We start from the raw sequence: 14,317 nt of genomic DNA on the forward strand, positions 1-14,317 counted from the left end.
GATGTACACCTCTTTTAAGTTTCAAATAAAACACGTTTGGTTGTGTAGTGACAGAGATCTCGCCTGTAGAATTCTGGGAAAAAACACCGCACAACGTGGGGCTCGAACCCATTAACCTGAGATTAAGAGTCTCATGCTCTACCGACTGAGCTAGCCAGGCTTGGTTACTGTGATTTGACAAAAAGGCCACTCAAGCCAAGGAGTGCAATACAAGCTATTAAAGTAGATCTAGGCTACCACATTCAGTACACTGAGATGCATGCTTGGTTTCACACATTGAGGAAAATGGGTAAGTAACCGTGAAGTAAAATGTGAAGCATTGGTTGTTCAGTGGTAGAATTCTCGCCTGCCACGCGGGAGGCCCGGGTTCGATTCCCGGCCAATGCAGTACTCAAGTTTTACTGAAATTATGGTATATTTTGTTAAAGAGTGTCTGGCTCTTTGCATTTTGGTGGTGCAGGTATAGAATTCCACATACAATAAATTAATGGTAGAATCTTGTGGTTTAGTGGTAGAATTCCCACCTGCCAAGAGAGAGGTCTGGATCTGAAAAGGGAATAAACACCAATAAAATGTTGTATTAAAAGCATATGACTCTTAGCTTGGGAGTTTTATTTCTATTGACTAAGCTGGCCAGGCTTTGTTACAGTGTTGTAGCATCAAGGCAAGGCAACGCTTGCTCTTCAATCTACACTATTAAACCAAAGCAAAGTTTCCACATTCAGTAGATCCTGATATTCCTGCATGGTTTCACCCACTGATGTACACCTGAAACAGCGATATATTTTGTTAAAGAGTGCCTGGCTCTTTGCATTTTGGTGGTGCAGGTATAGAATTTAACATACAATGATTTAGTGGTAGAATCTTGTGGTTTAGTGGTAGAATTCTCGCCTGCCATGAGGGAGGCATGGATCTGAAAAGGGAATAAACACCACCCAATGTTGTGCTCAAAGCAAATGACTCTTAGATTTGGAGTCTTATTCGCTATTGACTCAGATAGCTAGGCTTTTTTACAGTGTTATGGCATCATGGCAAGGCAAGGATTGCCCTTCAATTTATAAAACCAAAGCAAGGTTTCCACAATTAGTAGATCCTGAGATTCCTGCTTGGTTTCACACACTGATGTACACCTCTTTTAAGTTTCAAATAAAACACGTTTGGTTGTGTAGTGACAGAGATCTCGCCTGTAGAATTCTGGGAAAAAACACCGCCCAACGTGGGGCTCGAACCCAGATTAAGAGTCTCATGCTCTACCGACTGAGCTAGCCACGCTTGGTTACTGTGATGTGACAAAAAGGCCACTCAAGCCAAGGAGTGCCCTACAAGCTATTAAAGTAGATCTAGGCTACCACATTCAGTACACTGAGATGCATGCTTGGTTTCACACATTGAGGAAAATGGGTAAGTAACCTTGAAGTAAAATGTGAAGCATTGGTTGTTCAGTGGTAGAATTCTCGCCTGCCACGCGGGATGCCCGGGTTCGATTCCCGGCCAATGCAGTACTCAAGTTTTACTGAAATTATGGTATATTTTGTTAAAGAGTGGCTGGCTCTTTGCATTTTGGTGGTGCAGGTATAGAATTCCACATACAATAAATTAATGGTAGAATCTTGTGGTTTAGTGGTAGAATTCCCACCTGCCAAGAGAGAGGTCTGGATCTGAAAAGGGAATAAACACCAAACAAATGTTGTACTAAAAGCATATGACTCTTAGCTTGGGAGTTTTATTTCTATTGACTAAGCTGGCCAGGCTTTGTTACAGTGTTGTAGCATCAAGGCAAGGCAACGCTTGCTCTTCAATCTACACTACTAAACCAAAGCAAAGTTTCCACATTCAGTAGATCCTGATATTCCTGCATGGTTTCACCCACTGATGTATACCTGAAACAGCGATATATTTTGTTAAAGAGTGCATGGCTCTTTGCATTTTGGTGGTGCAGGCATAGAATTCAACATACAATGATTTAGTGGTAGAATCTTGTGGTTTAGTGGTAGAATTCTCGCCTGCCATGAGGGAGGCATGGATCTGAAAAGGGAATAAACACCACCCAATGTTGTGCTCAAAGCAAATGACTCTTAGATTTGGAGTCTTATTCGCTATTGACTCAGATAGCTAGGCTTTTTTACAGTGTTATGGCATCATGGCAAGGCAAGGATTGCCCTTCAATTTATAAAACCAAAGCAAGGTTTCCACATTTAGTAGATCCTGAGATTCCTGCTTGGTTTCACACACTGATGTACACCTCTTTTAAGTTTCAAATAAAACACGTTTGGTTGTGTAGTGACAGAGATCTCGCCTGTAGAATTCTGGGAAAAAACACCGCACAACGTGGTGCTCGAACCCATTAACCTGAGATTAAGAGTCTCATGCTCTACCGACTGAGCTAGCCAGGCTTGGTTACTGTGATTTGACAAAAAGGCCACTCAAGCCAAGGAGTGCAATACAAGCTATTAAAGTAGATCTAGGCTACCACATTCAGTACACTGAGATGCATGCTTGGTTTCACACATTGAGGAAAATGGGTAAGTAACCGTGAAGTAAAATGTGAAGCATTGGTTGTTCAGTGGTAGAATTCTCGCCTGCCACGCGGGAGGCCCGGGTTCGATTCCCGGCCAATGCAGTACTCAAGTTTTACTGAAATTATGGTATATTTTGTTAAAGAGTGTCTGGCTCTTTGCATTTTGGTGGTGCAGGTATAGAATTCCACATACAATAAATTAATGGTAGAATCTTGTGGTTTAGTGGTAGAATTCCCACCTGCCAAGAGAGAGGTCTGGATCTGAAAAGGGAATAAACACCAATAAAATGTTGTATTAAAAGCATATGACTCTTAGCTTGGGAGTTTTATTTCTATTGACTAAGCTGGCCAGGCTTTGTTACAGTGTTGTAGCATCAAGGCAAGGCAACGCTTGCTCTTCAATCTACACTATTAAACCAAAGCAAAGTTTCCACATTCAGTAGATCCTGATATTCCTGCATGGTTTCACCCACTGATGTACACCTGAAACAGCGATATATTTTGTTAAAGAGTGCCTGGCTCTTTGCATTTTGGTGGTGCAGGTATAGAATTTAACATACAATGATTTAGTGGTAGAATCTTGTGGTTTAGTGGTAGAATTCTCGCCTGCCATGAGGGAGGCATGGATCTGAAAAGGGAATAAACACCACCCAATGTTGTGCTCAAAGCAAATGACTCTTAGATTTGGAGTCTTATTCGCTCTTGACTCAGATAGCTAGGCTTTTTTACAGTGTTATGGCATCATGGCAAGGCAAGGATTGCCCTTCAATTTATAAAACCAAAGCAAGGTTTCCACATTTAGTAGATCCTGAGATTCCTGCTTTGTTTCACACACTGATGTACACCTCTTTTAAGATTCAAATAAAACACGTTTGGTTGTGTAGTGACAGAGATCTCGCCTGTAGAATTCTGGGAAAAAACACCGCCCAACGTGGGGCTCGAACCCACGACCCTCAGATTAAGAGTCTCATGCTCTACCGACTGAGCTAGCCAGGCTTGGTTACTGTTGTGTGACAAAAAGGCCACTCAAGCCAAGGAGTGCCCTACAAGCTATTAAAGTAGATCTAGGCTACCACATTCAGTACACTGAGATGCATGCTTGGTTTCACAAATTGAGGAAAATGGGTAAGTAACCGTGAAGTAAAATGTGAAGCATTGGTTGTTCAGTGGTAGAATTCTCGCCTGCCACGCGGGAGCCCCGGGTTCGATTCCCGGCCAATGCAGTACTCAAGTTTTACTGAAATTATGGTATATTTTGTTAAAGAGTGTCTGGCTCTTTGCTTTTTGGTGGTGCAGGTATAGAATTCCACATACAATAAATTAATGTTAGAATCTTGTGGTTTAGTGGTAGAATTCCCACCTGCCAAGAGAGAGGTCTGGATCTGAAAAGGGAATAAACACCAAACAAATGTTGTACTAAAAGCATATGACTCTTAGCTTGGGAGTTTTATTTCTATTGACTAAGCTGGCCAGGCTTTGTTACAGTGTTGTAGCATCAAGGCAAGGCAACGCTTGCTCTTCAATCTACACTATTAAACCAAAGCAAAGTTTCCACATTCAGTAGATCCTGATATTCCTGCATGGTTTCACCCACTGATGTACACCTGAAACAGCGATATATTTTGTTAAAGAGTGCCTGGCTCTTTGCATTTTGGTGGTGCAGGCATAGAATTCAACATACAATGATTTAGTGGTAGAATCTTGTGGTTTAGTGGTAGAATTCTCGCCTGCCATGAGGGAGGCATGGATCTGAAAAGGGAATAAACACCACCCAATGTTGTGCTCAAAGCAAATGACTCTTAGATTTGGAGTCTTATTCGCTATTGACTCAGATAGCTAGGCTTTTTTACAGTGTTATGGCATCATGGCAAGGCAAGGATTGCCCTTCAATTTATAAAACCAAAGCAAGGTTTCCACATTTAGTAGATCCTGAGATTCCTGCTTGGTTTCACACACTGATGTACACCTCTTTTAAGTTTCAAATAAAACACGTTTGGTTGTGTAGTGACAGAGATCTCGCCTGTAGAATTCTGGGAAAAAACACCGCACAACGTGGGGCTCGAACCCATTAACCTGAGATTAAGAGTCTCATGCTCTACCGACTGAGCTAGCCAGGCTTGGTTACTGTGATTTGACAAAAAGGCCACTCAAGCCAAGGAGTGCAATACAAGCTATTAAAGTAGATCTAGGCTACCACATTCAGTACACTGAGATGCATGCTTGGTTTCACACATTGAGGAAAATGGGTAAGTAACCGTGAAGTAAAATGTGAAGCATTGGTTGTTCAGTGGTAGAATTCTCGCCTGCCACGCGGGAGGCCCGGGTTCGATTCCCGGCCAATGCAGTACTCAAGTTTTACTGAAATTATGGTATATTTTGTTAAAGAGTGTCTGGCTTTTTGCATTTTGGTGGTGCAGGTATAGAATTCCACATACAATAAATTAATGGTAGAATCTTGTGGTTTAGTGGTAGAATTCCCACCTGCCAAGAGAGAGGTCTGGATCTGAAAAGGGAATAAACACCAATAAAATGTTGTATTAAAAGCATATGACTCTTAGCTTGGGAGTTTTATTTCTATTGACTAAGCTGGCCAGGCTTTGTTACAGTGTTGTAGCATCAAGGCAAGGCAACGCTTGCTCTTCAATCTACACTATTAAACCAAAGCAAAGTTTCCACATTCAGTAGATCCTGATATTCCTGCATGGTTTCACCCACTGATGTACACCTGAAACAGCGATATATTTTGTTAAAGAGTGCCTGGCTCTTTGCATTTTGGTGGTGCAGGTATAGAATTTAACATACAATGATTTAGTGGTAGAATCTTGTGGTTTAGTGGTAGAATTCTCGCCTGCCATGAGGGAGGCATGGATCTGAAAAGGGAATAAACACCACCCAATGTTGTGCTCAAAGCAAATGACTCTTAGATTTGGAGTCTTATTCGCTATTGACTCAGATAGCTAGGCTTTTTTACAGTGTTATGGCATCATGGCAAGGCAAGGATTGCCCTACAATTTATAAAACCAAAGCAAGGTTTCCACAATTAGTAGATCCTGAGATTCCTGCTTGGTTTCACACACTGATGTACACCTCTTTTAAGTTTCAAATAAAACACGTTTGGTTGTGTAGTGACAGAGATCTCGCCTGTAGAATTCTGGGAAAAAACACCGCCCAACGTGGGGCTCGAACCCAGATTAAGAGTCTCATGCTCTACCGACTGAGCTAGCCACGCTTGGTTACTGTGATGTTACAAAAAGGCCACTCAAGCCAAGGAGTGCCCTACAAGCTATTAAAGTAGATCTAGGCTACCACATTCAGTACACTGAGATGCATGCTTGGTTTCACACATTGAGGAAAATGGGTAAGTAACCTTGAAGTAAAATGTGAAGCATTGGTTGTTCAGTGGTAGAATTCTCGCCTGCCACGCGGGATGCCCGGGTTCGATTCCCGGCCAATGCAGTACTCAAGTTTTACTGAAATTATGGTATATTTTGTTAAAGAGTGGCTGGCTCTTTGCATTTTGGTGGTGCAGGTATAGAATTCCACATACAATAAATTAATGGTAGAATCTTGTGGTTTAGTGGTAGAATTCCCACCTGCCAAGAGAGAGGTCTGGATCTGAAAAGGGAATAAACACCAAACAAATGTTGTACTAAAAGCATATGACTCTTAGCTTGGGAGTTTTATTTCTATTGACTAAGCTGGCCAGGCTTTGTTACAGTGTTGTAGCATCAAGGCAAGGCAACGCTTGCTCTTCAATCTACACTACTAAACCAAAGCAAAGTTTCCACATTCAGTAGATCCTGATATTCCTGCATGGTTTCACCCACTGATGTATACCTGAAACAGCGATATATTTTGTTAAAGAGTGCATGGCTCTTTGCATTTTGGTGGTGCAGGCATAGAATTCAACATACAATGATTTAGTGGTAGAATCTTGTGGTTTAGTGGTAGAATTCTCGCCTGCCATGAGGGAGGCATGGATCTGAAAAGGGAATAAACACCACCCAATGTTGTGCTCAAAGCAAATGACTCTTAGATTTGGAGTCTTATTCGCTATTGACTCAGATAGCTAGGCTTTTTTACAGTGTTATGGCATCATGGCAAGGCAAGGATTGCCCTTCAATTTATAAAACCAAAGCAAGGTTTCCACATTTAGTAGATCCTGAGATTCCTGCTTGGTTTCACACACTGATGTACACCTCTTTTAAGTTTCAAATAAAACACGTTTGGTTGTGTAGTGACAGAGATCTCGCCAGTAGAATTCTGGGAAAAAACACCGCCCAACGTGGGGCTCGAACCCACGACCCTGAGATTAAGAGTCTCATGCTCTACCGACTGAGCTAGCCAGGCTTGGTTACTGTGATTTGACAAAAAGGCCACTCAAGCCAAGGAGTGCAATACAAGCTATTAAAGTAGATCTAGGCTACCACATTCAGTACACTGAGATGCATGCTTGGTTTCACACATTGAGGAAAATGGGTAAGTAACCGTGAAGTAAAATGTGAAGCATTGGTTGTTCAGTGGTAGAATTCTCGCCTGCCACGCGGGAGGCCCGGGTTCGATTCCCGGCCAATGCAGTACTCAAGTTTTACTGAAATTATGGTATATTTTGTTAAAGAGTGGCTGGCTCTTTGCATTTTGGTGGTGCAGGTATAGAATTCCACATACAATAAATTAATGGTAGAATCTTGTGGTTTAGTGGTAGAATTCCCACCTGCCAAGAGAGAGGTCTGGATCTGAAAAGGAAATAAACACCAAACAAATGTTGTACTAAAAGCATATGACTCTTAGCTTGGGAGTTTTATTTCTATTGACTAAGCTGGCCAGGCTTTGTTACAGTGTTGTAGCATCAAGGCAAGGCAACGCTTGCTCTTCAATCTACACTATTAAACCAAAGCAAAGTTTCCACATTCAGTAGATCCTGAAATTCCTGCATGGTTTCACCCACTGATGTACACCTGAAACAGCGATATATTTTGTTAAAGAGTGCCTGGCTCTTTGCATTTTGGTGGTGCAGGTATAGAATTTAACATACAATGATTTAGTAGTAGAATCTTGTGGTTTAGTGGTTGAATTCTCGCCTGCCATGAGGGAGGCATGGATCTGAAAAGGGAATAAACACCACCCAATGTTGTGCTCAAAGCAAATGACTCTTAGATTTGGAGTCTTATTCGCTATTGACTCAGATAGCTAGGCTTTTTTACAGTGTTATGGCATCATGGCAAGGCAAGGATTGCCCTTCAATTTATAAAACCAAAGCAAGGTTTCCACATTTAGTATATCCTGAGATTCCTGCTTGGTTTCACACACTGATGTACACCTCTTTTAAGTTTCAAATAAAACACGTTTGGTTGTGTAGTGACAGAGATCTCGCCTGTAGAATTCTGGGAAAAAACACCGCCCAACGTGGGGCTCGAACCCACGACCCTGAGATTAAGAGTCTCATGCTCTACCGACTGAGCTAGCCAGGCTTGGTTACTGTGATGTGACAAAAAGGCCACTCAAGCCAAGGAGTGCAATACAAGCTATTAAAGTAGATCTAGGCTACCACATTCAGTACACTGAGATGCATGCTTGGTTTCACACATTGAGGAAAATGGGTAAGTAACCGTGAAGCAAAATGTGAAGCATTGGTTGTTCAGTGGTAGAATTCTCGCCTGCCACACGGGAGGCCCGGGTTCGATTCCCGGCCAATGCAGTACTCAAGTTTTACTGAAATTATGGTATATTTTGTTAAAGAGTGTCTGGCTCTTTGCATTTTGGTGGTGCAGGTATAGAATTCCACATACAATAAATTAATGGTAGAATCTTGTGGTTTAGTGGTAGAATTCCCACCTGCCAAGAGAGAGGTCTGGATCTGAAAAGGGAATAAACAGAGATCTCGCCTGTAGAATTCTGGGAAAAAACACCGCCCAACGTGGGGCTCGAACCCACGACCCTGAGATTAAGAGTCTCATGCTCTACCGACTGAGCTAGCCAGGCTTGGTTACTGTTGTGTGACAAAAAGGCCACTCAAGCCAAGGAGTGCCCTACAAACTATTAAAGTAGATCTAGGCTACCACATTCAGTACACTGAGATGCATGCTTGGTTTCACAAATTGAGGAAAATGGGTAAGTAACCGTGAAGTAAAATGTGAAGCATTGGTTGTTCAGTGGTAGAATTCTCGCCTGCCACGCGGGAGGCCCGGGTTTGATTCCTGGCCAATGCAGTACTCAAGTTTTACTGAAATTATGGTATATTTTGTTAAAGAGTGTCTGGCTCTTTGCTTTTTGGTGGTGCAGGTATAGAATTCCACATACAATAAATTAATGTTAGAATCTTGTGGTTTAGTGGTAGAATTCCCACCTGCCAAGAGAGAGGTCTGGATCTGAAAAGGGAATAAACACCAAACAAATGTTGTACTAAAAGCATATGACTCTTAGCTTGGGAGTTTTATTTCTATTGACTAAGCTGGCCAGGCTTTGTTACAGTGTTGTAGCATCAAGGCAAGGCAACGCTTGCTCTTCAATCTACACTATTAAACCAAAGCAAAGTTTCCACATTCAGTAGATCCTGATATTCCTGCATGGTTTCACCCACTGATGTACACCTGAAACAGCGATATATTTTGTTAAAGAGTGCCTGGCTCTTTGCATTTTGGTGGTGCAGGTATAGTATTTAACATACAATGATTTAGTGGTAGAATCTTGTGGTTTAGTGGTAGAATTCTCGCCTGCCATGAGGGAGGCATGGATCTGAAAAGGGAATAAACACCACCCAATGTTGTGCTCAAAGCAAATGACTCTTAGATTTGGAGTCTTATTCGCTCTTGACTCAGATAGCTAGGCTTTTTTACAGTGTTATGGCATCATGGCAAGGCAAGGATTGCCCTTCAATTTATAAAACCAAAGCAAGGTTTCCACATTTAGTAGATCCTGAGATTCCTGCTTTGTTTCACACACTGATGTACACCTCTTATAAGTTTCAAATAAAACATGTTTGGTTGTGTAGTGACAGAGATCTCGCCTGTAGAATTCTGGGAAAAAACACCGCCCAACGTGGGGCTCGAACCCACGACCCTCAGATTAAGAGTCTCATGCTCTACCGACTGAGCTAGCCAGGCTTGGTTACTGTTGTGTGACAAAAAGGCCACTCAAGCCAAGGAGTGCCCTACAAGCTATTAAAGTAGATCTAGGCTACCACATTCAGTACACTGAGATGCATGCTTGGTTTCACAAATTGAGGAAAATGGGTAAGTAACCGTGAAGTAAAATGTGAAGCATTGGTTGTTCAGTGGTAGAATTCTCGCCTGCCACGCGGGAGGCCCGGGTTCGATTCCCGGCCAATGCAGTACTCAAGTTTTACTGAAATTATGGTATATTTTGTTAAAGAGTGTCTGGCTCTTTGCATTTTGGTGGTGCAGGTATAGAATTCCACATACAATAAATTAATGGTAGAATCTTGTGGTTTAGTGGTAGGATTCCCACCTGCCAAGAGAGAGGTCTGGATCTGAAAAGGGAATAAACACCAAAAAAATGTTGTATTAAAAGCATATGACTCTTAGCTTGGGAGTTTTATTTCTATTGACTAAGCTGGCCAGGCTTTGTTACAGTGTTGTAGCATCAAGGCAAGGCAACGCTTGCTCTTCAATCTACACTATTAAACCAAAGCAAAGTTTCCACATTCAGTAGATCCTGATATTCCTGCATGGTTTCACCCACTGATGTATACCTGAAACAGCGATATATTTTGTTAAAGAGTGCATGGCTCTTTGCATTTTGGTGGTGCAGGCATAGAATTCAACATACAATGATTTAGTGGTAGAATCTTGTGGTTTAGTGGTAGAATTCTCGCCTGCCATGAGGGAGGCATGGATCTGAAAAGGGAATAAACACCACCCAATGTTGTGCTCAAAGCAAATGACTCTTAGATTTGGAGTCTTATTCGCTATTGACTCAGATAGCTAGGCTTTTTTACAGTGTTATGGCATCATGGCAAGGCAAGGATTGCCCTTCAATTTATAAAACCAAAGCAAGGTTTCCACATTTAGTAGATCCTGAGATTCCTGCTTGGTTTCACACACTGATGTACACCTCTTTTAAGTTTCAAATAAAACACGTTTGGTTGTGTAGTGACAGAGATCTCGCCTGTAGAATTCTGGGAAAAAACACCGCACAACGTGGGGCTCGAACCCAGATTAAGAGTCTCATGCTCTACCGACTGAGCTAGCCACGCTTGGTTACTGTGATGTTACAAAAAGGCCACTCAAGCCAAGGAGTGCCTTACAAGCTATTAAAGTAGATCTAGGCTACCACATTCAGTACACTGAGATGCATGCTTGGTTTCACACATTGAGGAAAATGGGTAAGTAACCTTGAAGTAAAATGTGAAGCATTGGTTGTTCAGTGGTAGAATTCTCGCCTGCCACGCGGGATGCCCGGGTTCGATTCCCGGCCAATGCAGTACTCAAGTTTTACTGAAATTATGGTATATTTTGTTAAAGAGTGGCTGGCTCTTTGCATTTTGGTGGTGCAGGTATAGAATTCCACATACAATAAATTAATGGTAGAATCTTGTGGTTTAGTGGTAGAATTCCCACCTGCCAAGAGAGAGGTCTGGATCTGAAAAGGGAATAAACACCGAACAAATGTTGTACTAAAAGCATATGACTCTTAGCTTGGGAGTTTTATTTCTATTGACTAAGCTGGCCAGGCTTTGTTACAGTGTTGTAGCATCAAGGCAAGGCAACGCTTGCTCTTCAATCTACACTACTAAACCAAAGCAAAGTTTCCACATTCAGTAGATCCTGATATTCCTGCATGGTTTCACCCACTGATGTATACCTGAAACAGCGATATATTTTGTTAAAGAGTGCATGGCTCTTTGCATTTTGGTGGTGCAGGCATAGAATTCAACATACAATGATTTAGTGGTAGAATCTTGTGGTTTAGTGGTAGAATTCTCGCCTGCCATGAGGGAGGCATGGATCTGAAAAGGGAATAAACACCACCCAATGTTGTGCTCAAAGCAAATGACTCTTAGATTTGGAGTCTTATTCGCTATTGACTCAGATAGCTAGGCTTTTTTACAGTGTTATGGCATCATGGCAAGGCAAGGATTGCCCTTCAATTTATAAAACCAAAGCAAGGTTTCCACATTTAGTAGATCCTGAGATTCCTGCTTGGTTTCACACACTGATGTACACCTCTTTTAAGTTTCAAATAAAACACGTTTGGTTGTGTAGTGACAGAGATCTCGCCTGTAGAATTCTGGGAAAAAACACCGCCCAACGTGGGGCTCGAACCCACGACCCTGAGATTAAGAGTCTCATGCTCTACCGACTGAGCTAGCCAGGCTTGGTTACTGTGATTTGACAAAAAGGCCACTCAAGCCAAGGAGTGCAATACAAGCTATTAAAGTAGATCTAGGCTACCACATTCAGTACACTGAGATGCATGCTTGGTTTCACACATTGAGGAAAATGGGTAAGTAACCGTGAAGTAAAATGTGAAGCATTGGTTGTTCAGTGGTAGAATTCTCGCCTGCCACGCGTGAGGCCCGGGTTCGATTCCCGGCCAATGCAGTACTCAAGTTTTACTGAAATTATGGTATATTTTGTTAAAGAGTGGCTGGCTCTTTGCATTTTGGTGGTGCAGGTATAGAATTCCACATACAATAAATTAATGGTAGAATCTTGTGGTTTAGTGGTAGAATTCCCACCTGCCAAGAGAGAGGTCTGGATCTGAAAAGGAAATAAACACCAAACAAATGTTGTACTAAAAGCATATGACTCTTAGCTTGGGAGTTTTATTTCTATTGACTAAGCTGGCCAGGCTTTGTTACAGTGTTGTAGCATCAAGGCAAGGCAACGCTTGCTCTTCAATCTACACTATTAAACCAAAGCAAAGTTTCCACATTCAGTAGATCCTGAAATTCCTGCATGGTTTCACCCACTGATGTACACCTGAAACAGCGATATATTTTGTTAAAGAGTGCCTGGCTCTTTGCATTTTGGTGGTGCAGGTATAGAATTTAACATACAATGATTTAGTAGTAGAATCTTGTGGTTTAGTGGTAGAATTCTCGCCTGCCATGAGGGAGGCATGGATCTGAAAAGGGAATAAACACCACCCAATGTTGTGCTCAAAGCAAATGACTCTTAGATTTGGAGTCTTATTCGCTATTGACTCAGATAGCTAGGCTTTTTTACAGTGTTATGGCATCATGGCAAGGCAAGGATTGCCCTTCAATTTATAAAACCAAAGCAAGGTTTCCACATTTAGTATATCCTGAGATTCCTGCTTGGTTTCACACACTGATGTACACCTCTTTTAAGTTTCAAATAAAACACGTTTGGTTGTGTAGTGACAGAGATCTCGCCTGTAGAATTCTGGGAAAAAACACCGCCCAACGTGGGGCTCGAACCCACGACCCTGAGATTAAGAGTCTCATGCTCTACCGACTGAGCTAGCCAGGCTTGGTTACTGTGATGTGACAAAAAGGCCACTCAAGCCAAGGAGTGCAATACAAGCTATTAAAGTAGATCTAGGCTACCACATTCAGTACACTGAGATGCATGCTTGGTTTCACACATTGAGGAAAATGGGTAAGTAACCGTGAAGCAAAATGTGAAGCATTGGTTGTTCAGTGGTAGAATTCTCGCCTGCCACACGGGAGGCCCGGGTTCGATTCCCGGCCAATGCAGTACTCAAGTTTTACTGAAATTATGGTATATTTTGTTAAAGAGTGTCTGGCTCTTTGCATTTTGGTGGTGCAGGTATAGAATTCCACATACAATAAATTAATGGTAGAATCTTGTGGTTTAGTGGTAGAATTTCCACCTGCCAAGAGAGAGGTCTGGATCTGAAAAGGGAATAAACAGAGATCTCGCCTGTAGAATTCTGGGAAAAAACACCGCCCAACGTGGGGCTCGAACCCACGACCCTGAGATTAAGAGTCTCATGCTCTACCGACTGAGCTAGCCAGGCTTGGTTACTGTTGTGTGACAAAAAGGCCACTCAAGCCAAGGAGTGCCCTACAAACTATTAAAGTAGATCTAGGCTACCACATTCAGTACACTGAGATGCATGCTTGGTTTCACAAATTGAGGAAAATGGGTAAGTAACCGTGAAGTAAAATGTGAAGCATTGGTTGTTCAGTGGTAGAATTCTCGCCTGCCACGCGGGAGGCCCGGGTTTGATTCCTGGCCAATGCAGTACTCAAGTTTTACTGAAATTATGGTATATTTTGTTAAAGAGTGTCTGGCTCTTTGCTTTTTGGTGGTGCAGGTATAGAATTCCACATACAATAAATTAATGTTAGAATCTTGTGGTTTAGTGGTAGAATTCCCACCTGCCAAGAGAGAGGTCTGGATCTGAAAAGGGAATAAACACCAAACAAATGTTGTACTAAAAGCATATGACTCTTAGCTTGGGAGTTTTATTTCTATTGACTAAGCTGGCCAGGCTTTGTTACAGTGTTGTAGCATCAAGGCAAGGCAACGCTTGCTCTTCAATCTACACTATTAAACCAAAGCAAAGTTTCCACATTCAGTAGATCCTGATATTCCTGCATGGTTTCACCCACTGATGTACACCTGAAACAGCGATATATTTTGTTAAAGAGTGCCTGGCTCTTTGCATTTTGGTGGTGCAGGTATAGTATTTAACATACAATGATTTAGTGGTAGAATCTTGTGGTTTAGTGGTAGAATTCTCGCCTGCCATGAGGGAGGCATGGATCTGAAAAGGGAATAAACACCACCCAATGTTGTGCTCAAAGCAAATGACTCTTAGATTTGGAGTCTTATTCGCTCTTGA

The 14,317-nt window shown here is 42.1% G+C and overlaps 11 non-coding genes across 11 annotated transcripts; 5 read left to right on the forward strand and 6 right to left on the reverse strand.

The window, feature by feature from the left end:
- Positions 1 to 316: 316 nt before the first annotated feature.
- Positions 317 to 387, forward strand: TRNAG-GCC (transfer RNA glycine (anticodon GCC)). The gene has a single exon. It is a non-coding gene; the product is annotated as a tRNA-Gly (tRNA).
- A 2,162-nt stretch (positions 388 to 2,549) lies between these two features.
- Positions 2,550 to 2,620, forward strand: TRNAG-GCC (transfer RNA glycine (anticodon GCC)). Its single transcript has one exon. It is a non-coding gene; the product is annotated as a tRNA-Gly (tRNA).
- A 2,171-nt stretch (positions 2,621 to 4,791) lies between these two features.
- On the forward strand, positions 4,792 to 4,862 carry TRNAG-GCC (transfer RNA glycine (anticodon GCC)). Its single transcript has one exon. It is a non-coding gene; the product is annotated as a tRNA-Gly (tRNA).
- A 1,933-nt stretch (positions 4,863 to 6,795) lies between these two features.
- On the reverse strand, positions 6,796 to 6,868 carry TRNAK-CUU (transfer RNA lysine (anticodon CUU)). The gene has a single exon. It is a non-coding gene; the product is annotated as a tRNA-Lys (tRNA).
- Positions 6,869 to 7,024: 156 nt separating this feature from the next.
- Positions 7,025 to 7,095, forward strand: TRNAG-GCC (transfer RNA glycine (anticodon GCC)). The gene has a single exon. It is a non-coding gene; the product is annotated as a tRNA-Gly (tRNA).
- Positions 7,096 to 7,916: 821 nt separating this feature from the next.
- TRNAK-CUU (transfer RNA lysine (anticodon CUU)) lies at positions 7,917 to 7,989 on the reverse strand. Its single transcript has one exon. It is a non-coding gene; the product is annotated as a tRNA-Lys (tRNA).
- Positions 7,990 to 8,427: 438 nt separating this feature from the next.
- On the reverse strand, positions 8,428 to 8,500 carry TRNAK-CUU (transfer RNA lysine (anticodon CUU)). The gene has a single exon. It is a non-coding gene; the product is annotated as a tRNA-Lys (tRNA).
- A 1,277-nt stretch (positions 8,501 to 9,777) lies between these two features.
- Positions 9,778 to 9,848, forward strand: TRNAG-GCC (transfer RNA glycine (anticodon GCC)). The gene has a single exon. It is a non-coding gene; the product is annotated as a tRNA-Gly (tRNA).
- A 1,933-nt stretch (positions 9,849 to 11,781) lies between these two features.
- TRNAK-CUU (transfer RNA lysine (anticodon CUU)) lies at positions 11,782 to 11,854 on the reverse strand. Its single transcript has one exon. It is a non-coding gene; the product is annotated as a tRNA-Lys (tRNA).
- Positions 11,855 to 12,902: 1,048 nt separating this feature from the next.
- Positions 12,903 to 12,975, reverse strand: TRNAK-CUU (transfer RNA lysine (anticodon CUU)). Its single transcript has one exon. It is a non-coding gene; the product is annotated as a tRNA-Lys (tRNA).
- Positions 12,976 to 13,413: 438 nt separating this feature from the next.
- Positions 13,414 to 13,486, reverse strand: TRNAK-CUU (transfer RNA lysine (anticodon CUU)). Its single transcript has one exon. It is a non-coding gene; the product is annotated as a tRNA-Lys (tRNA).
- Between the last annotated feature and the right edge of the window lie 831 nt (positions 13,487 to 14,317).

The sequence above is a fragment of the Crinia signifera genome, unplaced genomic scaffold (genome assembly GCF_055691185.1).
Source record: "Crinia signifera unplaced genomic scaffold, ASM5569118v1 HAP2_SCAFFOLD_74, whole genome shotgun sequence".
NCBI classification, from domain to species: domain Eukaryota; kingdom Metazoa; phylum Chordata; class Amphibia; order Anura; family Myobatrachidae; genus Crinia; species Crinia signifera.